This window comes from Mixophyes fleayi, chromosome 1 (assembly GCF_038048845.1).
Source record: "Mixophyes fleayi isolate aMixFle1 chromosome 1, aMixFle1.hap1, whole genome shotgun sequence".
NCBI classification, from domain to species: domain Eukaryota; kingdom Metazoa; phylum Chordata; class Amphibia; order Anura; family Limnodynastidae; genus Mixophyes; species Mixophyes fleayi.
Window position 1 is genome coordinate 205,460,816 of NC_134402.1, and position 26,636 is coordinate 205,487,451.

At 43.8% G+C, this 26,636-nt stretch overlaps 1 protein-coding gene and 1 long non-coding RNA gene across 9 annotated transcripts in view; one reads left to right on the forward strand and one right to left on the reverse strand.

The window, feature by feature from the left end:
- Positions 1-7,726, reverse strand: part of LOC142148821 (uncharacterized) — a 226,066-nt gene extending 218,340 nt beyond the window's left edge. The window contains exon 1 of the long non-coding RNA XR_012690858.1: positions 7,703-7,726. This is a non-coding gene — a long non-coding RNA (uncharacterized LOC142148821). The remainder of the gene's footprint in view (positions 1-7,702) is intronic.
- The window catches only part of MATK (megakaryocyte-associated tyrosine kinase), a 308,995-nt gene continuing 282,607 nt past the window's right edge, over positions 249-26,636 (forward strand). For 6 of the 8 annotated variants that reach the window (XM_075204813.1, XM_075204805.1, XM_075204806.1 and 3 more), the window contains exon 1: positions 249-330. The gene's annotated coding sequence lies outside the window, so the exon portion shown is untranslated. The remainder of the gene's footprint in view (positions 331-26,636) is intronic. The other 2 variants (XM_075204811.1, XM_075204812.1) reach the window with 2 other exon arrangements.

Here is a 26,636-nt window from a genome sequence, read left to right on the forward strand (position 1 = left end):
ATTTTGTATTTATAATTTAAGGATAGGTATAAGAAATAAAGCAAATTAATATTATTCCATTGAAACCTAGTAAGAGAGCAAACAGCTATAATAGCTTCACTTGTGTAGAAATGGTTAACAGTTTTATGAGCGTAAAGACCAAAATTAGTTGTGACCACAGAAAAAACTCTTTTTACTTGTTACTTCCTATTGACTATAATTATAACTGTAGCCCAGTACATACTATAGAAACGCCTCTCTGGTTCAGCCATCTTTAAAAAAACAAACAGTATTGTGCAAGGGGATGAAAAGGTGGAAGTCACAAGTGGGAAAAATCGGTAACTTCACAAGGTAAGCTATTTGAGTTCTACTAATTAATGTTTTTCTTACTAATGTATTATTTCTATATGTGTATTATAGAATTTGCTTTTCCCAATTCTTCTCAAATTGGATGGATTACTTTATATTTATATTAACTTTAGCCCCAACCTATTCACTGATTAAAACAGTGGCACTTTTGTGCCTGTTCTTTTACCGGTAATGGAACTACAAATATACACATACATGTTTAAAACAATAGCATCAAATGAACAAATATGCTTTCTTTCTTTTTAAAAACAAATTCTGTATCAAATGATTTTATACAAGTTTCACTTCTTCTACTGCAACCTTACAATTGGTACTTTGCATAGTTATCTCTATTAAAATGGCAGGTCTTCGAGTCAGTGTAATCAGCCATTATTCAGCATTTTCAAATTTGCTTTATTTAAATTACTTTTCTATTTTTTACATATTAAGGGCTCTATTTATTATATCTGTGTAGTGTACTGCAATAGGCATGATTATGTATCGCAGCATAATGCTGCAATGCATAATGTTGTAAATTTACTAAAAATGACCTTATTAGCAATGTAATGCAAAAGTCCTGTGATATAGGAGGGGCCTCCTTCCTCAGCTGCTATGATCAGCTGGGATCTTAATGATCCACTGTGCATGCCTTAATAAAATATCCGGCCATACGCAGTTCAATTATATGAAAGGCTACAGTTGTATAAATGTCAGTAAATACTACTACCGCCCTTTACCCATCCTCTCTCCCTGCCCTCACCTGCGTCCTAGACCCAGCACACCATTGCACACAAGTAACCCTGCCAATCTATCCACATCTCCTCACTTTCCCCTCTTCCATTTCTCCTGTGACCACTGGAATGCCAGCTCCATCTGTAATAAACTACCCTCTATATTCATGAGTTCTTCATATCCAACTTTTTTTTACCCTCCTTGCCATCACTGAAATCTGGCTGTCCTCCTATGACATTACTTCCATTGCTACTCTCTCCTATGGGGGCCTCTCCTTCACCCACACCGTCAGGCCTGGTGACCATGCGGGTGACGGTGTGGGCATTCTCCTTTCCCCCAATTGTAGCTTCTGTTACATATCATAGACTTCCCTTAAATTCTCCTAGTTTCAGGTCCACTTCATCCATCTCTTCCGCCCTAATCATCTCTGTGGCGCATAAGCTACCGCCCCCACCTCCCATTTATTTGGTGACTTTGCGACCTGGTTCCCCCACTATCTCTGTTCAGACCACCCTTCATCTTGGGTGACTTTTAACATTCCCATCAATAACCCCTCTGACCCAGCTTCCTTTAAAGTTTTTTCACTTTTGGCCTGTTGCAATGGACCTCCTCCCTCCTTCATTGTCTTGGCCACTCGATACACTCCATTGACCTTGTCTTCTCTCACTTTTGTGCTCTTTCTGACTTCTCCAACTCTCCATTCCCTCTTTCTGACTCTCATCTCTTTTTCTTCACCATATTCTGATCGCCTACACCTCTCCCTTCATACAAACTCTCTCTCCAGACATAATCATAATCCCTCGTCTTTCCTCCGACTCTACAATCACATTTTCTCCTCTGCCCTTTGACTCTGCTGCCCCTGCCACCTCTATTTGCATCTGCCATTCCAAACCCCAACCTTTGAATTCAAAACTTACACGGATCCTTCAGAAATGCTCATGTACTGCTAAACACTACTGGAGGTATTCTCGCTCCCTGGCAGATTTTTTTCATTTTAAGTTCATCCTTCTCATACAGCTCAGCCCTCTCTCTAACCAAACAATCCTTCTTCAAGTCTCTCATATCATTTCAGTCATTCAACCACTGTCACTTCTTTACCACTTTCAACTCCTTGCTCTACCCCCCATCTCTCCTCCCAACTTCCCTCACTGCCACTGACTTTGCCACCTTTTCACCTCTGAAACTGGTTCCATCAGAAATTAAATATCCTTCTCCCACCTCACTCATATCCCTATTCCACTGCTCCCTAGCCATCATCCTATGTGCTCCTTCCACTCCACCATAGATGAGGAAGTCCATTCCCTACTTATTCCCCCCCTCAACCTGTTCCCCTGAATCCTATTCCCTCCCACCTCCTTAGATCACTCTTCCCAATTGCCTGCTCCCATCATGCCCACCTCTTCAGCTTATCCCTCTCCATTGATATTTCCCCCTCATCCTTCAAACATGCTCTCCTCTCACCCATTCTTAAAAAAAAAACTAAAAAAAAAAAAACGACCCCACCTCCTTGTCCAACTACCACCCCAACTCTCTACTCCCTTTTGTCTCTAAATTACAAAAATTGCTTTGTCAAAGTGAGGCCCAAAATAAAATATAACATTAATTAATAAATATGAATGTACATGATTTCTCACTTAAATAAAAGTGATTAAAAAAGCTTGGTCAGCCAGCCCCAGGGGTAGGAGGTGGGGTGTAATTAGGCTTGTTGGTAGTCATATTCCCAACGGAACAAATACCAACACTTAGCCTGCTGACATGAAAATGCTGACAGGGTAAATGCCGATCTTTCAATTTGACTGGCACTGATAAAATGCAGACATTGTAATTACAGAGTAAAATGCAACGCACCAAGCACTGGTAAGAAATATTAAATCATCAAACAATAGTATTAATTAGTTGGCAGGATATAAGAGTTGCTATAAGACACACATGCAGCTTTCCACACGTAACAAGTACTGAGGCTTGTTACACACTAAACATAAGGAAAAACAGAATAAACAAGTGGCAGCGCTAGTGTGACTAAAAATTAGCTTATTTAATAAAATAGATAAAATAAATATCAATAATCATCCTGAACGATCTAGGATAACACCAAAAATCACATAAGATCACATATAAGGCACTGATGCTTCAGCTATAAATTCACAAATCTTAATAGTAATCCAAGGAAGTGTCCAGCGATAAGTCCCAGGTATATAATACAATATTACAGTTGAAATGAAGAAATCTATACATGGAGCTCTAGTACTATTTAGTGCAGAGAAGAAAGGGTCTCCTTATCAACAACCGAATGATTGTTATAGCTTACAGGGACTAGTGTTAGTTCCTGGTCTCTTTTATCGAGTCCTGCAATGGATCTGCTTTAAAAATGAATAGCTGTATAATCGTTGTGCCAAAGATTCGAAGTTCCCAAACTCCTTTTAATGTCTGCAAAAAAATGTGTATACATGAAAAATAGGGAAGAAAGGTGCATCCAGGCTAGTCTGCGTCTGCTGACGCATTTCTCCGCCCCTTTGGTAGGCAGTTTCATCAGAGGTGTCAGACAGATGTCAGGTTACAAACAGTCACAATGTTTATATTAAATTAGCAATGCCAGCGGGTCCAGCGGCTATACAGCGCTGGAGCTGCCGGCAGTAAACAATCATATTAACCCTAGTGCGCGTAGATGGAAAATCAGGGGAACAAACAACGCGGAGTCCACCCAATTCTCCTCTAACCAGCCGGGGTTGGTTTAACTATAACAGGGGAACCCGCAGCTGGGGGTCCCCCTGCTATAATGACATACAGCCCCAGGCTAATAAGCATGAGGCTGGGATTTCCTAGGACGTTGGGGTCTACAAAATAAAATACACTAGGGCTCTTCCCACACCCCTGGGTGGTGGGTGTGGGGCAATAAATGGTTCATGATATAGATGAAACGCTATTTTACATTAGTGAACTTTCTGGAACTGTCCCCTAGCCTAGAAAACTTCAAATGATCCCTTAAAACCCACTTGTTCAGTAAAGTCTACCATTCCATTGTTTAATTTCTCCCCAGCCCTCTTTATCACACCTCGAGTTTGTGAGGTAGGCACATGAAGAAGTATTCCTCACCCTCATTCTCATGTCTCATGTCTCCTGATTGTCTATCCCCTCTATTTAGATTGTAAGCTCTTGCGAGCAGGGCCCTCTTACCTCATGTCCTCCTGCTCTTGTTATCTTTGCCTTCATCATGCCATTTTCATTTTGCACCTTGTCACTGGGCTCCTGCCCTTGGTCTCCACATCTCCCTCATCTTTGAACTTCAATCACTGGCTCTGATCCTGTTTGCTGCACCCACACTCCTGGGCCCAGGTTAAGATTGCTCTAGTTCATTCCCCCATCTCTTTTCCTTCCCCCTTTCTAGTTTCCAAGTGTTCTGTGATGCACTCATTATTATTGCCTAGTGTGTCTGTTCATAGCTGTGTTGCGATTTTAACTTCATCGTGTTTATTGTATTGTCCTGTAATGCTATGTTCTGTTTGATTTAGTTTTGCACTATGCACTCTACGGCACTAGGAACCCTTTTTGGTGCCCTATAAATAAAGGCTAATAGAAATAATAATAATAATTAATGATAGGGGTCATTGCACAATCTAGTGCCCAACGCCATCCTGAGATGGCGTTTGGATTATAAACTTAGCTTAAAAAGCCACAATAAATCTATGATTTCTCCTGCGTTGAACCTTTTATAAATAATGTGATAACCATTTTATAGAGAAAACTGCCGTTTTCTTCATTTGTATGGCTCATCATACCTTTGTAAACAGACTTTGAAGTATGATATTGTTAAAATATATAATGAACAAAAAAGTGAGGAACAAAAGTTGATTTGTATACAATAAAGATGTATTCCATTAGCATTTTAAATGTAAATAGGTTTGACACAATATAAACTATTGTCTCTAGTGTTACTATACTCACTACTTTACTTGAATCTGCATTACATTTTTTTCTGAATGCTACTTGTTGTATTTTTGTGTGTCTTCATTATATATGCGTCAAACAATTGACTCTTTACCCACATTACTGTAATATAGATGTGGTGAAAGAGTCAATTTGGGTAGTGCTATTGCAGCAATAGTGGCCCATCTATGTACAATGATCAGTGAAGTGAATAAAATTGATTATCTGTTTACAATGGCACCTGTCCAAGGGTGGGATATATTAGACAGCAAGTGAACAGTCAGCTCTTGAAGTTCATTTGTTAGAAGCAGGAAAAATGGGCAAGCGTAAGGATCTGAGCGAACTTTGACCAGAGCCAAATTGTGCTGGCTAGACCAGTTGTCAGAGCATCTCCAAAATGGCAGGTCTTGTGGGTGTTTCCAGTATGCAGTTCATTTAAGGAGGTGCCGGGTGTAGCAACAATACAATGTTTTTGTTTTTTTCCAAGCATTCTTCAGTGTACTAGCATTACACCCGGCGCCTCCTTAAATGAACGGCGTAATAGCAATAATGACAGTGTCACGCTGTATACTTACGTCATTTTGTCCGCATGGCCTCTTTATGCGCCGCATTTATGTGAAGTCTGTTTTGCAAGCTGTCGGGGGAACCACTATCGGAATACCCTCCATCGCTGTTATCATGCAGGGCTAATTGCTGTTGGGGTTTAGGTAGTCGGGGATGTGACTACCACCGATGATACTATGGGGCAATTGAATTAGGGTCTGAAGGATTCCCCTGTGAAATAACTTTTTTTTTTCACTTTACACAGTTTAATTCACATATTTTTCAAACAATCATACTCCAATACAAAAGAAGAGATAGAGACATGGCCTAACCACCAGCTTGAGCAGACACCTGGGCTTGGAGCTCTGCAACCAGGGACCCCTATATTCCATCTTTTGGGGCCCGTCACCCACTCGCACCAAACCAGAAGGTTGCTTAATTGCTCCAGGCACCGCTAGAGTGGTGAAGTGCCACAATCCGGACTACTCCTAAGACTCCCTGCACTGAGAATCGCTGCCGTCCAGCTGGAGTGTGAGCCGCAACTTATCTTGCCTTTCTGGTCCCGTTGCCTTGTATCCCGCTCTGGATGCCTCCCTGCCTGCTGAGCACATCTGCTATGGCCAGTGTCGGACTGGCCCACCGGGATACCGTAAAAATCACCGGTGGGCCCCGCTGCCTCACGGCCACACCCCCTTTTAAAAGTGGGCAGAGCTGCCCCTGGGGACCCATTGTCCCCACTAGGGAGCCCGCTATCCTCCCCCACATCCCCGTTGCTTCAAATGCGATCGCGGCTGCAATCATGTGACCTACCCTCTCCCCTCCCGCTGTCAGCTGATTGCCTGATGGGTGCCTGAGAGGCTGCCAGTAGCATCAAGGAGCAGAGAGGCTGCTACAATCAACATACGGGTAAGTAGCTTTCAGCCACTTGTATATATTTTTTGTGCTATCACTGTGTGTATATATATATATATATATATATATATATATATATATATATATATATTTATTGTAACAAAACCGCACCCTTCTCATGGCACTTTTGTCACCTTCTGTTGCAAGAACACCCAGCAGATATCAGCAACATGAAAACTTCTTGTTTTAAATCAAATATATTTATTGTTTTCATCACAATAAATAACACTTCTTCTGTCAGGATGACACCAGCAAGCAATCCCTTTTGCTTGCACCTCCTGGTGACCCTAAACACTAACAAGACGCAGACCAGCTCACTACTGACTGGCCAACTAGTTCAGCGTCAGTCACATCTGACAAGAGCACAACTCCATGGTTAAATACACAGGTCTCCTCCCACAGGCTTGTGTGACTGACAGGCGACACTCCCACCTTGTCTTTAAAGGAAGTCTCCTCAGGTGATCTGTAACGCCTATTCAGTACAGCCACTCTTATCAGCTCTGCTGCTAGTTGTGGAAACAAACACGTTAAAGCATGTAAGCAAATCACCTTTTATATCCACTTTATCACATGTCTCCGACCTGTACATAACTGAATCTAAGCACAGTGATACACCCATGTATGATTTGATTTGCATCCTTTTACCTTCAGACTGTTAGCTCCATAGCTAATTCCACTCTGAGAGACCTGTGGCCAGCCACTCCCATTGCCACAATATATATATATATATATATATATATATATATATATATATATATATATATGTGTGTATATATATATATATATATATATATGTAACCACCTGTCACTGTGTGTATTGTGGGGTGCAAAGGGTACACAGTGCACCTCCTTCTCAAACCCTGGCTAGCTGATGGGCATGGGTGTAGATGATCAGGGGGTCCCTGCACATGCAGGTGTTTCTCTGTAGTTAGTGGGACACAGGGGATGTCACTTTGTGATGCAGTGTAATAAAAGTCACAATCATTTGGGAACCAGACCATCTCTATGATAAACTGAACTTTTATTTACACTCCTCTTCATCCAGCACGATAATCATAATGGTTGCAGCAATAAAGAAAAATATATAAAGCTCCTCACTCTCTCCAGCACAGTTCTTAATGTTATCCAGATCTTAAATAACATAATTTACATGTCTCTTGCACTCCATACTCACTGCAGATCACCCTCCTCTGCAAGGGCACTCACATGGATGCTAATAGGCAGGCAGCTTCTCCTCCATGCAGCTCTGACACATTCGGTGTACCTCTCAACTGCAGCTCATCCCTCCTCTGCGGGGATGATGTCTTCTGTGCTCTGACACGTCACTCTGTGTACTCTCAGCCTCAGGATCTGACACTACAGCTACCTTGCCTCTTGTAGCAGCCCTCACTCCAGGGCCTCTTCCATGCGAAGTGTCCCCCTCTCTCTTGGGGTAACCAGTGTATGTAACTTTTCAGAAATTTCTAGCTTACCCTCTAGGTGACCCCTCCTCTATTCACTGAGGTAAAGGTTTAACTAAAACACCACTAGGGGGGGGGTTTATATATATATATATATATATATATATATATATATATATATATATATATATATATATATATATTGTGGCAAGAGCCCGCTACTGGTGAAGCACACGCGAACAACTTCTTCCTTTTTATGGTTCTTTATTGTCAGGATGGTAATAATATTTGATACCGTATACTTGCACAGCAATTATGGAGACCCTATACGCTTACTATACATAGTCCAGCTCTCTGTCCAGATCAGCCAGCTAACCCTGCGTTGATCTCCCTGAACAATGAAACAAGCAGGGTTTTATACCTGACACTCCTCCACACAGGCCTAGCTTGATGGGCAGGTGACACACCCAGGGGCGCACGGAGGATTGTCAGGGGGGTTTCTCCCCGCCAACCCAAAAAAAAACCGAGAGAGAGCTGCTGTGCACCGCCGCGGACGCTTCTTTGACAGCGCCGCGGCTGCTGTATAGGACAGAGGCCACTTAGTTAGTGCAGGGGGGGTTTGTAGATACTGAGAAACCCCCCCTGCGTGCACCACTGACACCCACCTTCCCTTTAAAAGGAAACGCCCATCCCTGGCTCTGTTTAGACTAAGACACACCCTGTCTGTTTGCTGAGAGGAAGCAGCTTTTAAATCATGTAAGTTAACACACTCCAAACTACACATATGTTTTTACCTGGTTTAATCTCCACCTAGGTGCATAACTGTGCCAATGTTTTATTCTGTTTGTATACTTTATCTGCCTCTTGTCAGAAAAATGCCTCCCTTTGTTACAATATAATAATATATCTATATATTTATATATATATACACACACTGTAACAAAACCGCACCCTTCTCTTGGCACTTTTGTCACCTGCTGTTGCAAGAATACCCAGTAGACATCAGCAACATGAAAACTTCTTTTATAAATCAAATATATTTATTGTTTTCATCACAATAAATTGCACAACTTCTGTCTTTTACTTGCACCTCCTGGTGACCCTAAACACTAACTAGACACAGTACAGCTCCCTACTGACTGGCCAACTGGTTCAGCGTCAGTCACCCCTGACAAGAGCACAATTCCAGGTTTAAATGCACATGTGTCCTCCCACAGGCTTGGGTGACTGACATGCGACACTCCGACCTTGTCTTTAAAGGATGGCTCCTCGGGTGTTCTGTAATGCCTAAATAGCACAGCCACCCCTATCAGCTCTGTGGATACAAACACATTAAAGCATGCAAGTAAATTACTTTTTACCACATGTCTCTGACCTGTACATTACTGAACTTAAGCCCAGTGCTACACCTGTATATAACTTGGTCTGCAGCCTTTTACCTGCAGACAGTTAGCACCATAGCTAATTCCACTATTAGAGGCCTGTGGAAAACCACTCCCATTGCCACATATCCCTTCCCCTAGCGTCACCATGTAAGGTGGCGCAGACCTCGCGAGGAGTGCATCTCTATGGAAGAGAGCCTCTGCGACCATTTTGTCCACCTGACATTTTATAGCCTGAGACAAGGAAAGTTCTATTGTGTCTTTAACTGTCCTCACAATCACACTCACCAGTGCACTCATTGGGACCTTCTCTTCTTGATACCCGAGAACCCTGTTCTGAAACAGCCCATCCTGTCTCTTTCTCCACTAATAACCTCTTATTTTCTTAATAGGACGTCTATGAGCTCCTTCTGATTGTGGTTGTACTGTTACAGCGGGATAGGCCTTCTGGCATTCCGGACAAGCCCTACAAAACTTTTTTACTGCCACATAGACTCCGGGCCAGTAATATCTGCTTAGAACTTTCTCCCTCATTTTACCTTCCCCTAAGTGTCTGCCACTCTCCTGCGTGTGTGCAGCTTCTAGCACTAAGGGTACATGGTTTTGTGGGACTACCATCTGTTCTACTTTTCTCTCTTTAGCGACCCGCTCCGAGGACAGTGGCAGGTGGGGAGTTTGACTGGGGCGGTACACCTGTCAAACCGTAACGCAGGTGTCCTAAGGCGAGCTCAGGGAGGACAGAAACCTCCCGTGGAGCAGAAGGGCAAAGGTCACATGAAACAACACATTATTTTTAACAATATACGATGGCCCACAGTCTGTCGAATTGACAGGCTTTGATATATCCCCAACATTACTAGCCAAATTAAAGATACGCTTTAAAGCTACATCATTTTTCTGTTAACGTGCAAGGTTTGGCACAGGTAACAGTTCGGGATATTCAGACCAGTCTATATTGTCACCAACAGGTAAGGTGGGCACATCTGCGATGTCACCCGCCAACGCAGATTCAGTTCGTCCAGTTTTCTGTGAAAGTTCTGCCGTGACCACCACAAAAGTCCTCCGGCTTGGCGGCTCCCAGTGATTGAGGTTCAGACATTGTGGTGTTTTTAGCAGATCCTTTAAGACCGGGCTTCCGACCAGTGAATCAATTGCCGGCATGTCACTCTTTATAGAGTGGGAAGTCTCGCCCCAGAACAATTGGATACGACAGCTTGGGTGCTATAGCAGCCACTACCTGCACAGTTTGGCCTTTTAGACTAATGGCCAAAAGAGTTCCTTTTAATCTCCTGACTATGCCATGTGTGCAGCGCACATTCATTTTGGGCAACCGCGAGATCTTGGCCCCAGCCAGGACAGAATTGGAAACCAGCGTAATGTCACTCCCAGAGTCCATGACTGCATGTACAATCTTGTTGTTCAAACGCATTGTCACTTTAAATAAAGGTGAACCACCGCTAGTCAAACTATGGCAACAGCAAAGGGAAAAGACAGGCCCAGCTTGGCCAACCGAACAGTCCACTAGGTTTTTGCGACTAGTGCACCTGGCTTTATAGTGACCAAGTTCTCCACACCTGGAGCACCTCCTGTCAGGCACACTTACAGCTTGACCTAAATTAGCAGCAGGGTTCCCCTTTAGGCCCTTGATTTTGGGTTTACCCACTTGGACGCTCTCATCCTTGGTGTTCACCAAACTCCTCTGAGTGGATGTCAAGGCCACTGCTTGGTCACGTTCCTCAGCATACCTAGAAGACAGAGTTTCTTCTTCTTGGAGCAACTGTTCCAGCTTTTCATGCTGTTCAACAAGTACAAGCTTCTCCAACTTGCACTCCTCAAGTTCTCTTGCAGACTCTCTTGCTAAGAATACCTCTTGCTGAGCCAAGACAAGCTTCTGTTCTAAAGCAGCAATTTCTCTGTCTTTCTCTGCTACTATTTCTTTAAGAGCTTTCTCTGATTTTTGTCTGTCTTCACACACTTTTTGCAATGCATGCAACTCATTTTCCACAGATTCACAAATCACATTTTCTTGCTCTCTCTGCTGCTTTAAATTCCACACTTCTTTTACAAGACAGCAGTTTTCCTCAATAAACATTTTCTCTAAAGAATCATACTCTTCCCTGGTCACATGTTCTGACACAGGTAACACTTGGGTTGTGCAGAGAGCATGAGATTCTCCTCTCTGATTTTCCATGTTTTCCTGTTGAGAATGTACTTCAGACACACCTGTTTGCACACTTTGCTTTTGAGACATTTTGTTCTTTTTCTTGCCCATCTTAAGGAGTAAAAACAATTTTGTACTAGCAGCTTTCAAATGTCAAGCTTCACATATGTCCAGCACTTCCACAGGCAATTAGTAAAACAGGTGCATTAGTCTCCCACACAGGTAAAACAGCAACTTCAATGCATAGGCAAAACAGCAGACTTGTGGACCACACCCAACTCACAGCTCAGTGAATAAACAAGGCATGGCACTACAATGCCCAGCCATTTTATACAAAAAAAAAATTTTGCTTTCCTTTTCCAAAACAAATGCTGAATAGTTCACAGTAATATTGCTTCTGTTTCTCCACAGACCAAAAAAAAAAAAAGATTATTTGCTCAGCAATAGCAACCTCTTCACTGCAACTGACAGCATATACAGTTTAAGGTGTGATAGCAGTATTCAATCATTTGCCACTCACCACCTTTTTGCATCTGGAGGTTGGGTGGACAGCTATGCGTTGGCTGTCCTTGGTGATCCCACTTCTGACACCACTTGTAACAAAACCACACCCTTCTCTTGGCACTTTTGTCACCTGCTGTTGCAAGAATACCCAGTAGACATCAGCAACACGAAAAAACTTCTTTTATAAATCAAATATATTTATTGTTTTCATCACAATAAATTGCACAACTTCTGTCTTTTACTTGCACCTCCTGGTGACCCTAAACCAGGGGTGGGCAATTAATTTCTTTCGGGGGCCACATGGAAAATCAGATCTGTGTTCGAGGGCCGAACCAAATTTATAAAAGGCCATTATAAAGGGCCCATCATAAAATGCAGCAAATTATATATAAGAATCATTTACCTGTTCAGTGGGAGAAATCTAGTCTGTCTTGGGCTTGAACAAGTGCACTGAAATCTGGCGGAATATCTGAGGTGGCTATGCGAAGAACAGCTGAGAGGTGGTCATCAGTGATACAGGATCTGTGTCTGGATTTGTTGAACTTCATCACTGAGAATGTCTGTTCACATATGTAGGTAGATCCAAAGAGGACTAGAATTTTCAGAGCATGTCTCCTCATGCGTGGAAAGTTCTCCTCTTTGAGTGATGAGTAAAACTCAAGCAATGGGACAGACCTGCCAGAAGTGTGTCAGACTGCAAGTCAATGAGTTCCATCTGAACATCACTGGGTGCATTATCCACATTGCAGCTGAAGGGAGAAGAAACCATGTCCATTTCACTCTCAAGTCTTTTGAAGTCTTGAAATCGCAATGAAAACTCAGCATGCAGTGCTTCTAACATGGATGAGTATCTGTGGAGGTGATCAGCTGATGGTTTGGCTTCCTTCAGTGTTGGCATGTGAGTGAGAATATTGTCCCCCATTTGGTCTGAAGGTCAGGAGCAGAGGACGAGACAGCTGGCAGTATGGCAGTGGCAGGAGAACTTACTGGGAAGAGATAAAAAACAGAAGAGAACAAGTTACTAGCACCTCTATCAATAAAAACAGTGACCCACAGCACAGCCATCAATAAAAACAGTGACCCACAGTACCAATATCAATAAAAACAGTGACCCACAGTACCACCATCAATAAACACAGTGACTGGAACCCCCACCTAGATATTACCCCACTATACCAGAGCTCTATCCGTCCATCTGTCCATCTTTAATCAACATCATGCCGGGCACAGCAGGGTTGAGGGGAAGCGGCATGATGCCCGCTGTCCTGTGGTGATCCGCATCATGCCGTGCTGCCCCTCAGCCCTGCTGCACCCGGCATGATGTTGATTAAAGATAGACAGATGGACGGATAGAGCTCTGGTATAGTGGGGTAATATCTAGGTGGGGGTTCCAGTCACTGTGTTTATTGATGGTAATACTTACCTTTTTACTGTCTTCTTCCATACTCTTCTGTGCTCTCCTCCGCGGCGCTGCTGTGAATGCGGCGGGAGAGGTGTATGGACAGTGCGCACTTCCTCCCTACGCAGCAGCGCAGGGGATTACGCTGTATCCAGCCCCGGCATGATCTGATGCTCTGGAAGGGACACGCATCGCCGACCAGCTCCGTATCCCTTCCAGAACCTGTGGCTGGCAGCAAAATTAATTAAATCTCCTGGGCAGACCCGGCGGGCCGGATTCGGAAGGCTGGCGGGCCGTATGTGGCCCGTGGGCCGGAGTTTGCCCAGGTCTGCCCTAAACACTAACTAGACACAGTACAGCTCCCTACTGACTGGCCAACTGGTTCAGCATCAGTCACCCCTGAAAAGAGCAAAACTCCAGGTTTAAATACACATGTGTCCTCCCACAGGCTTGGATGACTGACAGGCGACACTCCCACCTTGTCTTTAAAGGATGGCTCCTCGGGTGTTCTGTAACGCCTAATCAGCACAGCCAACCCTATCAGCTCTGTGGATACAAACACGTTAAATCATGCAAGTAAATTACTTTTTACCACATGTCTCTGACCTGTACATTACTGAACTTAAGCCCAGTGCTACACCTGTATATAACTTGGTATGCAGCCTTGTACCTGCAGACAGTTAGCACCATAGCTAATTCCACTATTAGAGGCCTGTGGCAAACAACTCCCATTGCCACAATACGTATATATATATATATATATATATATATGTATATATATATGTATTTATATGTGTATATATATATATATATATGTATATATATATATGCAGCGCGGTGGCTAAGTGGTTAGCACTTCTGCCTCACAACACTGGGGTCATGAGTTCAATTCCTGACCATGGCCTTATCTGTGTGGAGTTTGTATGTTCTCCCGTGTTTGCATGGGTTTCCTCTGGGTGCTCCGGTTTCCTCCCACACTCCAAAAACATACTGGTAGGTTAATCGGCTGCTATCAAAATTGACCCTAATCTCTCTCTCTTTCTGTCTGTCTGTGTGTGTGTATGCATGTTAGGAAATTTAGATTGTAAGCTCCAAAGGGGCAGGGACTGATGTGAATGAGTTCTCTGTACAGCGCTGCGGGATCAGTGGCGCTATATAAATAAATGGTGACGATGATGATGATTTGTATATATATATATATATATATATATATATATATATGTATATATATGTGTATGTATATATGTATGAATTGGGTGGCACTATTGCAGGTATAATATGAAGTGGGGACACTATAGTGTGAATTTTTGGTACTACTGTGTGGCATAACATGGCACTACTGTGTGGGATAACATTGGGGGCACTTCTGTGTGGCATAATATTGTTTGGGGCACTAATGTGTGGGATAACATTGGGGGCACTCCTGTGTGGCATAATATTGGTTGGGGGCACTAATGTGTGGCATAGGGGGACTGACTATTCTAAAATATAGGTGGGCTGCCTATCTATACTAAACTATAGGTGGGCTGCCTATCTACACTAAACTATAGTGAGGGGGGCTGCCTATGCTAAACTATAGTGAGGGGGTGCTGCCTATGCTAAACTATAGTGAGGGGGAGGCTGCCTATGCTAAACTATAGTGAGGGGGGCTGCCTATGCTAAACTATAGTGAGGGAGGGGGCTGCCTGTGCTAAACTATAGGGAGGGGGGCTGCACAGAGAACACTATAGGGAAGGGGTTGATGGGACCTTTAATTTAATGCTGAGGTGTTTTGGGTCTATAATTGAATGTGGGGCTGAGTGTGGGGAGGAGGGCTATCTTTTAAATGTGAATATTATTTAATGCTGGGAATGGTTGTGGGAAATGGATGTATTAAATGTAAATGCTATTAATTTATTGCTGGGGCTGTTTGGAGGGAGGGTATCAGGTTTATTTATTAAATGGGAATACTATTAATTTAATGTTGGGTCTGGAAGAAGGCCTAAGTATTAATTGTGGGTCCTATTTATTTAATGCCGAGGCTGGTTGGAATTTTCTAAATGTACCCATTATTTTTTCCAAATAGGGCCCTCAACATTCCAGGATCCAGACAAGCCGCAACTAAAGAAACCAGCAGCCACAGATGATAAAAGTGACAAGAACAGGTAGGACAGTCTGTCAAATGTTCTGAGTCTAGTGCAGGCTTGACTAACCTGTGGCACTCCAGGTGTTGTGAAACTACAAGTCCCAGCATACCATTCCAGCAAAAAGCTGCTATATATTGGCAAAGCATGCTGGGGTTTGTACTTTCACAAAACCTGGAGTGCCACAGGTTAGCCAAGTCTGGTCTAGTGGGTCAATCCCGATTTTTGGTGACCTGCCAATCTAAGGGGAAGGTCAACACTGTGTACTCTTTATATACACACTACATTATTTATATACTACACTATGGTGCTAGCTCTCCTTCGTGGGCTAACTACTCCCCCACTAGTGTCTGTTCACGCCTCTATGATGGCTGGCCACAGCCCCTCTGGTGGGCTCCTAGCGTTGCAGTCCCCTGGTGGGCCCTTCATGCCCCAGTCCGACACTGCATACACCTGCTGAGCCTTTGGATTCAAACTCTGCATTGTGCCCTGCTGCAGGACTTTAGGCCTTACTCCTATCTTTACCATCACACGGGGGTTGGAGGTGCCTGCCCAATACTCCACCAGCAGTACCTAACTCCCATTGAGATGCACAGTATCTGACCTGATGAAGAAATCTCCACCTGTACCCTCATGACGCTAACTATCCCACTGCCCACTGCTGCTGCTATGCCCGCTGACTCCCATCTAACTAATTTCTGGCAGATCACCTGTGATCCCTGGACTTCCATTCTCTCTCTTTCTAACTCTTTTCTGTTATGGGACCTGTGAAGATACCGGGTTTATCTGGCCCAGTGCTACCCAGTACCTTCTAGGATTCGTATGGTCACTCAGGCAAAATGCAGTTATAAAAATACAACAGTATATTTATTGTCATACAAATCACACTAAAATATTATGTCCACACAGTAAATAAATGCCAGGCAGATTTACCACATCATCTGTCTCTTACCCCAATAACTTAAGGAGATATAGTCACCTGCTGTCCAGACTTCATGACCCATGGATCCCTCTCAGCTGCATATATAGATTTGAGTTAGAAAACGACAATTCAAAACTCCATCTTGCACCTTCCTGAATGAAATCCAAGCATCACCACCCTCCCCCCTGGAGTTGTTCCTTATATATCACAGGTCTAATTTCCACAGTCTTTCCCCTCCCTGGGCAAACCCCTGCGTCTATTCTACTTATCCATTGGTCAGTGCTGGACTGGGGGGGGGGGGGGGAGGGGGTTGGACAGGGGAGTGAAGATGAGCTGTCCTTTCAGAGAACCTCCCCTGCTAGATGGCCTGTCTGGACTAGCCTGGTGAGAACAATGGACACTAATTAGTTTTCCTACTCAGGCACATGGCAGCCTGATCCCTACCCATAATCCCCCTGGCTTCACTTTAAAGACAATGAATAGCAACCTTACTTCAAGTTATCAATATACAATAAACAATATACATATGTACACTGAACTACAATGTCCCCTTAGCCACATGTTATTGGACAATGCAGTCATAGTCTGGTGAGCTGGGGAAACAAAAGAAGGCTATAAAAAGTATTTGCTATAATTCACATTATGTGAGAAATGAGACATGCTCACAGGGTTATCAAACTCATTTCGTCACATATACCTCCCCTACTTTTTTAGCCCTTGTTCCCCAGTGGCTCCCTTGCTCCAAGTAAACCTTTCTCCCCCAAGTCCAAAATCTCTGGCCTGCTGTGGTTTCTCCTGGGTCTGATGGCAAGGTAGACAGCAGTACACAGTTCCTCAATCTCCCACCAGGGTCCCATGGCTGCAGGCATATCTTCCCACCCAGCTGGAGTGGGGGGTTTATGCTGCCCTGTGTCATAAGATGAGACAACAATAAAACTGGGCCACTCCTGTGCACACATCCATGGTAGGAGAGTTGTAGTCCAACATCCCTTGTGTGCCTTATCCACCCTTAATTGCCCAACTGCAAATAGTCCTTTGGCTTGTCCTCTGTTTCTGGAGACCATGCTCCCCTCCCCCACATATTCAAGTGAAAACTGCCAAGTGGCAGGCAAACTTTCTGGCTCCTTGTCCGTTTGTTTCTGGCAAAGATCCAATCCCCCCTCCCCTAAACACTCAAGGGACAACTGCCCAGTGGCAGGCAAGCGTGGGGGCTCCATTAATTCTTTGCTTATGGGGAATCCTCTGTCCCCCTCCCAAACCACATGTGAGTGCCCCTGTAAGTATGTTGGTGTGCATCTGCCCTCCCCTGCTACCACATCCAACTGTTGCACTACTTCCCTCGCCTCTGGCGCATCAGGGTAGTGTGAATCCTCATTGGACACAGACTTGTCCTCCTGGTAGCAAAACAAAGTAGATGGTCCAGTACAGGCCTCTGGTATTGGGTCTTGGATTCCCAGATTTGGAGCTGGAGTGCGATGGTTCAAAGCATGTGGGGCTGGTGAATTTTGCTGTTCTGGAGCCCTCTCAGACACCCCCTCTGTCAACATCTCCTCATCTGCCAATTTTGGTAGCTCTTTTCCATCCAAGTCACCAAATGGGAGGATTTCTCCTAATCCTTTTTCAGTAGTCAGAGGTACAACATCCTCACCAAGCAGTTCTTCTCCAGTCTCCCCCAAGATAGTAGCTTGGGCAACTGTGTATAATCCACTGGGATGGACCTCCCCCTGATTAACAGACTGAGCAGCCATTTTTTTAGAGTGTGACAAAAGATATTGCAATTGGCATTTTTCAGTATTCACTCGATAACACTGATCCTGCCACATTTCAGTGTCCGTAAGTCCTTGTCGCCATACCTCATCCTCTGCTTCTTCAAAACTCTGTTGCAGACATTGCATTTGTTCCCAGAGAGGTATGTGGGGACCCAAAGTGAGCATCCATTTCCTATAGACACTGAAGGCATGGATGGGATTCTCCTGATCTTTTAAAAGACGTTTGAGGATATCCCTGTGCGTGCAGTACAGGTAAGGTACACCCCGAATCTGGCATTCCACTATCAGCTCCTCCATACTCATTGTCTCTAGTGGATCTGTAGAATCTGCTAATGGGACAGATTCTATTAATACATTTGCAGGGGATTCATCAGGCATGTCCCTGTGCTGTAATAGTCCATTTACGTCTTGTTTGTACTGCTGATCATTGTTGTATCTGGATTCTCCCTTGGCCAGATTCTGCATAGTACAAATAACTTCATGTGTAAAATCATCCCATTCTGGTTCATCCTGAAAATTACAGGCACGTGCCTCCTCTTTCAACATTAGGAACACATCCAACAGGTTCTCCAATTTCTCCTGTAGACTGGCTCCTTCCCACATAATAATTTTTGGGCACGCCTCATCCCAATAATCCAAAATGTGCTGCATTGTGGTGGGGTGGTGCAACACATCCATATCCCCATCCTGCAGACACTCCCACAGTCCTTCATCCCAGTACACCTTTCTCCTGGGTGTACTAGACTGCTTCATCCCTTCCTTTGGGAACTTTTTCAACACTGAGCTGTGATCTGCTCTCTTGCTCCTAGAGCTCACACCCATTTTACTTCCAGGGATCACCTCACTGTGATTTCCTCTCTTTGAGACACGGTTCCATCTTCCGCTCTCCTGTGGCGGGGTGCGCTTCCCCTTATCAAATCGGCACTTAGGCAGCATCTTCCCTCGCCTAAAGCCCACAACGCTTTTCATGACACTTTCTACCTTAAAGCCTTTAGGAGTAAGTTCAGGATAATGTGGTAACTGGTTTCTAGTGCTAACTGCTTTGCAGAGCCCTGGAATGTATCACGATACCGTACCCCTGCAGCTCTACCCAGATAGGACCTGGGACTGAGTGATCCCACTGCTGCCACCAAAAATGTGAAGATACCGGGTTTATCTGGCCCAGTGCTACCCAGTACCTTCTAGGATTCGTATGGTCACTCAGGCAAAATGCAGTTATAAAAATACAACAGTATATTTATTGTCATACAAATCACACTAAAATATTATGTCCACACAGTAAATAAATGCCAGGCAGATTTACCACATCATCTGTCCCTTACCCCAATAACTTAAGGAGATATAGTCACCTGCTGTCCAGACTTCATGACCCATGGATCCCTCTCAGCTGCATATATAGATTTGAGTTAGAAAACGACAATTCAAAACTCCATCTTGCACCTTCCTGAATGAAATCCAAGCATCACCACCCTCCCCCCTGGAGTTGTTCCTTATATATCACAGGTCTAATTTCCACAGTCTTTCCCCTCCCTGGGCAAACCCCTGCGTCTATTCTACTTATCCATTGGTCAGTGCTGGACTGGGGGGGGGGGGGAGGGGGTTGGACAGGGGAGTGAAGATGAGCTGTCCTTTCAGAGAACCTCCCCTGCTAGATGGCCTGTCTGGACTAGCCTGGTGAGAACAATGGACACTAATTAGTTTTCCTACTCAGGCACATGGCAGCCTGATCCCTACCCATAATCCCCCTGGCTTCACTTTAAAGACAATGAATAGCAACCTTACTTCAAGTTATCAATATACAATAAACAATATACATATGTACACTGAACTACAATGTCCCCTTAGCCACATGTTATTGGACAATGCAGTCATAGTCTGGTGAGCTGGGGAAACAAAAGAAGGCTATAAAAAGTATTTGCTATAATTCACATTATGTGAGAAATGAGACATGCTCACAGGGTTATCAAACTCATTTCGTCACAGGACCCAAAAAGAATAAAACCACCACACTGGCCTGGCCATTCTGTTCATTAAACCGAAGCTCTCCACCTCTACCGGGACTATCGCTAAGAACAAAGGGTCTGGTGAGAGGAGGAGTGGTTCATCTCTGCCTCCTCCTTTATCAGCACCTTCTGCTGAATTCCTTTCTCAAGCTGATCCCAATGGCCTACTTACTATCAAAATGATGCAAATTATGCTCAATTTCTTCAAGGCTGACCTGGTGTCTGCTATGTGTTACTCTATACACTAAATTAATGCACAAGTGCACTGAACATGGCAGACAAACCTCACATACTGAGGACAAGATGGAGGAGTTGGTGGCGTCACGTAATGATCTGATAGCCTCGAACGAGCGGCTGGAGGCTCAAGTCCTCTCCATGTCTGACAAGCTGGCTGACAATCCAGGCAGAATAACCTTAAACTAAGCAGTATTCTGGAGTCAGTCTAAAAAGCTCAGCTTTCGCATTTCATTAAAGACCTCTTTAAAAACTTCTTCCAGATGCTTCAGACTAACACCTGCTAATGGATCACATACATAAGCTCCCGAAGCCAAGGTCCGGCCTGGAGGCTGTTCCTTGTGATACACTTATGCGGGTGCATTTCTACCACATTAAAGAAAATATTCTACGAACTGCCAGATCTACAGACTGAGATTCTCCAGGTCCTCCAGCTCTTTCCTGACTTCTCTCCAGCCACTATTGCCAACTGGCGGTCCTTCCAGAACATCACCATAGCCTTACGTGAGCAGGAGATCCATTATCAGTGGGCAATCCCAGTTAAACTAATCATACAACATAACTCCACACACATTATTGCCTCTGTGGATGATGGAGCAGAACTTTTGCAATCTTGGGATATCCATTTGCCCTCCACTGACCCAACTCCATGGGCACAACTTCGACAGGAGTGGTCACGTGTGACTGGAGTTTGAGCAGTAGCTTATATGTTTGTAATGTTTTCTCAGGTTTAGATAGACCCAGGGGGACCCGCAATGCTACTCAGGCATTTTCTATCGCTCCTCTGGACTCAAGAACCTTATTGTGACTATCTGACCAAGTGGGTTCTCTACAGAACCTAAAGCAGGACAGTAAGCAGGACTGTATCCAATAGACATTTTCTTATGTGGTTAATACACTGTTTCTTTCTATATGCCTTACTGCACCCTGCATTGTGAATATTTGTCCGTCTGTCTTTTCACCTAGTTCTTGTTATACCTCTTGCTGGGTCTCTAGAGCTATAGTACTATCCATACGGATGTATTGTTTTGTTTTAATGCTCTTTATTATGGACAGTTAGCATGTAGTTACACTTTGTGTATGAGTGCAACTCCCCTGTACGGGTCATGTCCCCGATGTTACAGATTTTGGCGGTTAGTTCCCCCTCTGCAACTACATTAAACCCAGGCTTGGGTTGGATTATTTATGTTTCTTTTTTTTATTCCCCCCCCCCCCTCTCTGTGCCCTTACCAACATCCCCCTAATATGCCCAAGCCTTCTCCCCTACCCAGGTAAGAGCAATTATTCTCTTTAACTTTTTGACAACAATGGGTGTGTTGCTCCCTTATTTATACTCTCAAGTGCAGCCAGGGCTCCACTCCTCTCGCCTAGATGGTTAAATTGCTCACTGAATGTTCGAGGCTTAACTCCCCTAACAAACGCTATTTAGCACTCTGTATTTTCTATCAGCAGAGGGCAGATGTGGTGGCTGTCCAAGAGTCTAATTTTTTGGCTAAAGCTCCTCCGGTCTTCAGAGACAATAGGTTCCCGACCTGTTACACTGCCAATGCTCCCTTTAAGCATAATGGTGTGGCCCTTCTGTTTTGCTCCAGATCTAACTTTACTCTTAGCTTCAGTGATGCTGATAAAAATGGCGACTATTTGATCATGATAGATGGTCAGCTGGTAACTATTGTATCTCTGTACGCCCCAACTCTCGCCAGGTTCCTTTACTTAGTGCCGTCCTTCAGGATATTGACTCCCATAAACAAGATACTTTGATTGGTGATTTTAGCATACTTGCGGGACCTAAACTCGATAGATATTTAACTCCCTCTACCCGGGCAACGGATAATGTGACGGGCCCCTCTGTGGCATTTTACAGGTTGCTGGTGGAGTTTGGTCTCTATGATGTTTGGAAGGTACAGGTCCCTTTGTAGTGTAAATACACAAATCACTCCACGGGACATAATTCATACTCCTGCATTAACCTGATCCTGACAGATAAGTGGTCATTGTAGAGCACTCATTCAGATACTATCCTCCCAATATCGTGGTCAGATTATGCCCCAGTAGTATGGATATGGCTTTTGTCTAGGTCTATAATCCCCCCAGGCTCCGGGTGTCTCTCCCCCTGTATCTCTTTACCCTGTTAGAGGCCAAAGCTAGACATGTTTATCGCCACTAACTCTCCGGAGGACACCTCCATCATTAACTATTGGTTGCACCAAGTTGCACCATCCAAATTGGTGCTCAAATTAAGCATGCATCTCTCCACCACCAGAGGGAATCGTATGGTCTATCACTACAACCCCTCTCCCCTTATCTGCTGGTTTGATTACTATAGAGTGATCCTACTTTAACTCCCTTAGAGCTTGTCTCTTTTGTATTTAAATTTTGTACACCCAATTTCTGGGAGTTTTTAGGCTTCTAATTAAAAAAGCCAGCTCTTTCCACATCTACCCTGCTATTGGTTTTTGTCCCACACAAGGACATAAAATCATCAAGGGTTTTGTTGTAAAATATGGTAATAGCGGAGCTTTTATGACTAAGGGGAATGAAATGTGATTTGGGTTTAAAGATGGACAATTTATCCTGCTGCTTGTCAATTGACTTGATATCAAAAATCATTTCTGTATTTTCACTATTTATATTGTTTCTTCCCACAATAATTTTAATATGCTTAGTTTATTTAATATTCTGGAGGAGGTTTTTAATGCTTAAATATATTTGAGATGATGCAGAGTCAATTATGGTGTTTGAGAATTCCGGACCTAAAATAAAGGGTTAATTGATTACCGGCTGCACCCACCTCTTTTGATATCTCTCTCTATATAATGATCATCGGGAGACTTACTTGGCAGCTTTGAGAAAGTCCCGTTGAGGGGACGAAATGCGTCAGCAGCGGTTATCTCTCCCGACAGCAGTGGTTATCTCTCCCGACAGCAGTGGCTTTTCTATCTTTCAGTGAAGCCAGGAACCTTTTGCAGCAGGAACCACTGTTAATCTTAAGTTCCCAGATGGCAGGAAGAGGAAGGTGCACTTATTGTAATGCACGGTTAAACCAGTGGAATGCACGGCTAAACTAGTGAGTAACTGGATAATTTCTACAGCGGTGACGTCCGCGAGATCTCACACTACTGTGGGCCCTGTGTCCATTCCCTCCAGAGGGTTATTTCCTATTTTTGCTTTTACCGGTAAGAAGTTTTTTATTATTTCTTTTGCCGGGAACTATATGTGGACATACACTGTGCTGCTTGGGTAAGCTTTGTTATGTGCGTATTGTCGCTAACCAATAACGATTGTCGAACCTCGAGTTGTGTTTCCAAAGCACAGAGATTTATTCGCAAATAATAGAATATATATATGCTCAAGCGAAGTAATAGTAAATACAGCCGGTACTTATCGCAGGCGCTCTGGATCCAGTGCAGTCATTCAATCCTGAAGTCTGGGGACAAGATGTCTGTTCTCTGGATCACAAGCTGCTGCTTATATACACAATCAAATACAGTAATACAATGAAGATGGTATAGCTTGCATCTATTGGTCTGGGTCTCAGGAATGTCCAAGGGGTCGTCAATCATTGGCTGGTTCATCCTAAGGTATCCAAAGGAGGAGGTCATCTCTGCAGGGGGTATGCTCTGCTCTTCCCGCCAGGATTCCTTAGTCTTAAGTAGTTCATAATTCCCTATCATTCATAACTTGCGTATGCACTCTGCGATTCCCTCGCAGAGTGAACCAAACAGTAGGATATGTAACAAGGTTCATTATGATACCACTCATGATGTTATTCCTTCAACCCGTTCCGTGTATTTCACTAATATGCATGTAACTCTGATATAACATATAAATACTACTATATTTCGACATAACTGAATATGTGTTGCAACTACCATTAATGTGTACTATTTTATAAGTATGCGTGTTTGTGCGAATGTATGGTAAAAGACCAATTACTGTTGCTGCCACGTGTAGTGGATGCATACGCCCTTTCACGCCGTAGCGTGCCCTTATACGTCATAGCGTACCGTACGCATTTTTTCAGACAAAGACAACCAAGTTTGCTAGACTTTAATTGAAATGACTTCATCCAATTTGCTGATTTCGACAGTTCCACCCTTTGAGAGTGTACTAAACTATCACCCAATCACCGTTTCAAGTTCAGGATTATACAATACTTCTTCACAGACCATGATCTCGGTATCTGGTACCACCCTTTCAGTCTCTTTCTCAGTGTCACTCCTATGAGACCATTTTCCACACTTCAACACAGTAGGAACACATTTGACAACTAAACCAATTGCTAAGATGACACCCAGTATAAGGAGAAGGAGCTTACCTACACTCGCAATCATTTCCTGTACCCACTCCCCCAGACCGGAGAACCATTTTTTTAGGTTCAACTATGAGAACCAACCCGCCACCTTTTCCCCGACCTCATATAACGAAGAACTATGGCTCTTTCGAAATTCCCATTTCAGCTGCAAAATTTCATCCATCTTCCGGTCTATAACCTCTTTAGGGTCATCAGTATTATTAGTAATGTACGTGCAACATTTGACACCGAACTGGGTGGCCAGTGTCACACAGTACCCACCAGTAATAGAGGTGAGATAATTTAGTACCAGTCTATGTTGCACCAACTCCTTCTTGTACGCTTGTAGCTCCCTTCCAGTATACCTGAAAGTGTCATCATACATCTCGGTGATATTATCTATTAATTTAGCTAGGTCTTGGATATATTTAAAGTTTAATGTTCCCCGAGCGGTCCTGGTGAGATCTAGAGCAACCATAACTTGGAAACTAGCAGTTTCACTAATCAATTTTGTAGCTATGGGTTCCCCACCAGGAATCATATTTCTCTTGCCACGGTGTTCATACTGTGTGTGTATGTATGGTGGTGATGTAGTCTTGTGAATATCTACCATTTCTTCATGAGTAATAGTCATGATTTCAGGAACCAGTTTAGCTAGGAAACACAAGCCCTTGGAACTCGGAGTTACCCAGGAATAAGCTTTTCTTCCACAAACAAAATACACATCCTCAGGGAGAACATAAGGAACAGTATGCCCATGAATTATATCACACAGAGTTCTGATAAAACTACCCATGCCCAGTGTCTCCATTTGTTCTAGACAAGTGTCGGCATTAATGACATTTTTACATTTATCTGTAGAGACTTTTCCAATGGATACCTTCTTATGTTTGGTTATACGCCCTAATTTGTGACCTCCATCAACATTCCTGCCTAGTAGTGACCTTGTTAGTCTCCCTCTAAAATGAGTGTGGCGAGCCATTGTCTGATCTGATAGGTCAGCCTCCCAATTCTCCAGGCGCTTTGCATGAGATATGTTTAGGCACAGCAAAGATCTGCCTATGGAGTATTGTCGAAGCGTCAGACTAGGGGACCTAGTATTTTGTACCTCCCTTCTATGGGCCTCCCACCTCTTAACTTGAGTACTTCGGATATGTTTAGAGGGAATGGCACTAGTCCTATGTTATGCTGCCCTTGAGGCACGTGAGAGCACACCCAACACTCGGTTTGGTTTAGCACCTTACCCACCAGGGAGTAATAATCCTCCTAAGGATGCCCGCCTATATTCAGAGTACTGGGGGACTGGCATCGTTGGATGCATCTCTCTTCAACTAGGGAGTCACAGAACTTGCAGATACAATACTCATCAGACAATAGCCCCTCACACTGCCTCCGAGTTCCTGAGCTAGCAGACCTTTTCATAACCCCTAGACCAAGTTTGATAATGGGCTGTTCAGAGTATCCTATTAACTTTTCTTCGGCCTCCATTTCATCCGTATCACTCCCAGAACCCTCCTCCGTCCTCCATCCTCCTTCACAAAAATAGAATGTCCTAGAAAAAATAAAAACAAGGAAAATCCTGGAACAAAAGAAAAACAAAAACCGCCACTCCATCGCTGGAAAGATAGTTCTGAGGCAACGTCTCTGGTTCAGGTGTCTCAACTGCAGGCTTTAGGTCTCCCGGAACAGGCTCACAAGTGACAGCTCTATGTCGTCGGTCTGAGTTTTGTCTTGCACTTTCTCCGGATTATAGACTCTCCTGCAGTGGGTGGAATGGACCCAAGTGTCTCTCTCTGCAACCTTCAGTGATGTAGTACTGGTCAGCAGCACTTGGTACGGGCCTTCCCAACGGTCTGTTAAACAACCTGAACGTAAGAAATTGCGGATCATAACATAGTCTCCAGGTTCAACATCATGACAGTTCGTCTCTGGCATACCAGGTGACAGCATTTTTAGTTTTTGTTGTTGTTGTTTCAGCTGTCTACTCATTCTTATAAGATATTGTAC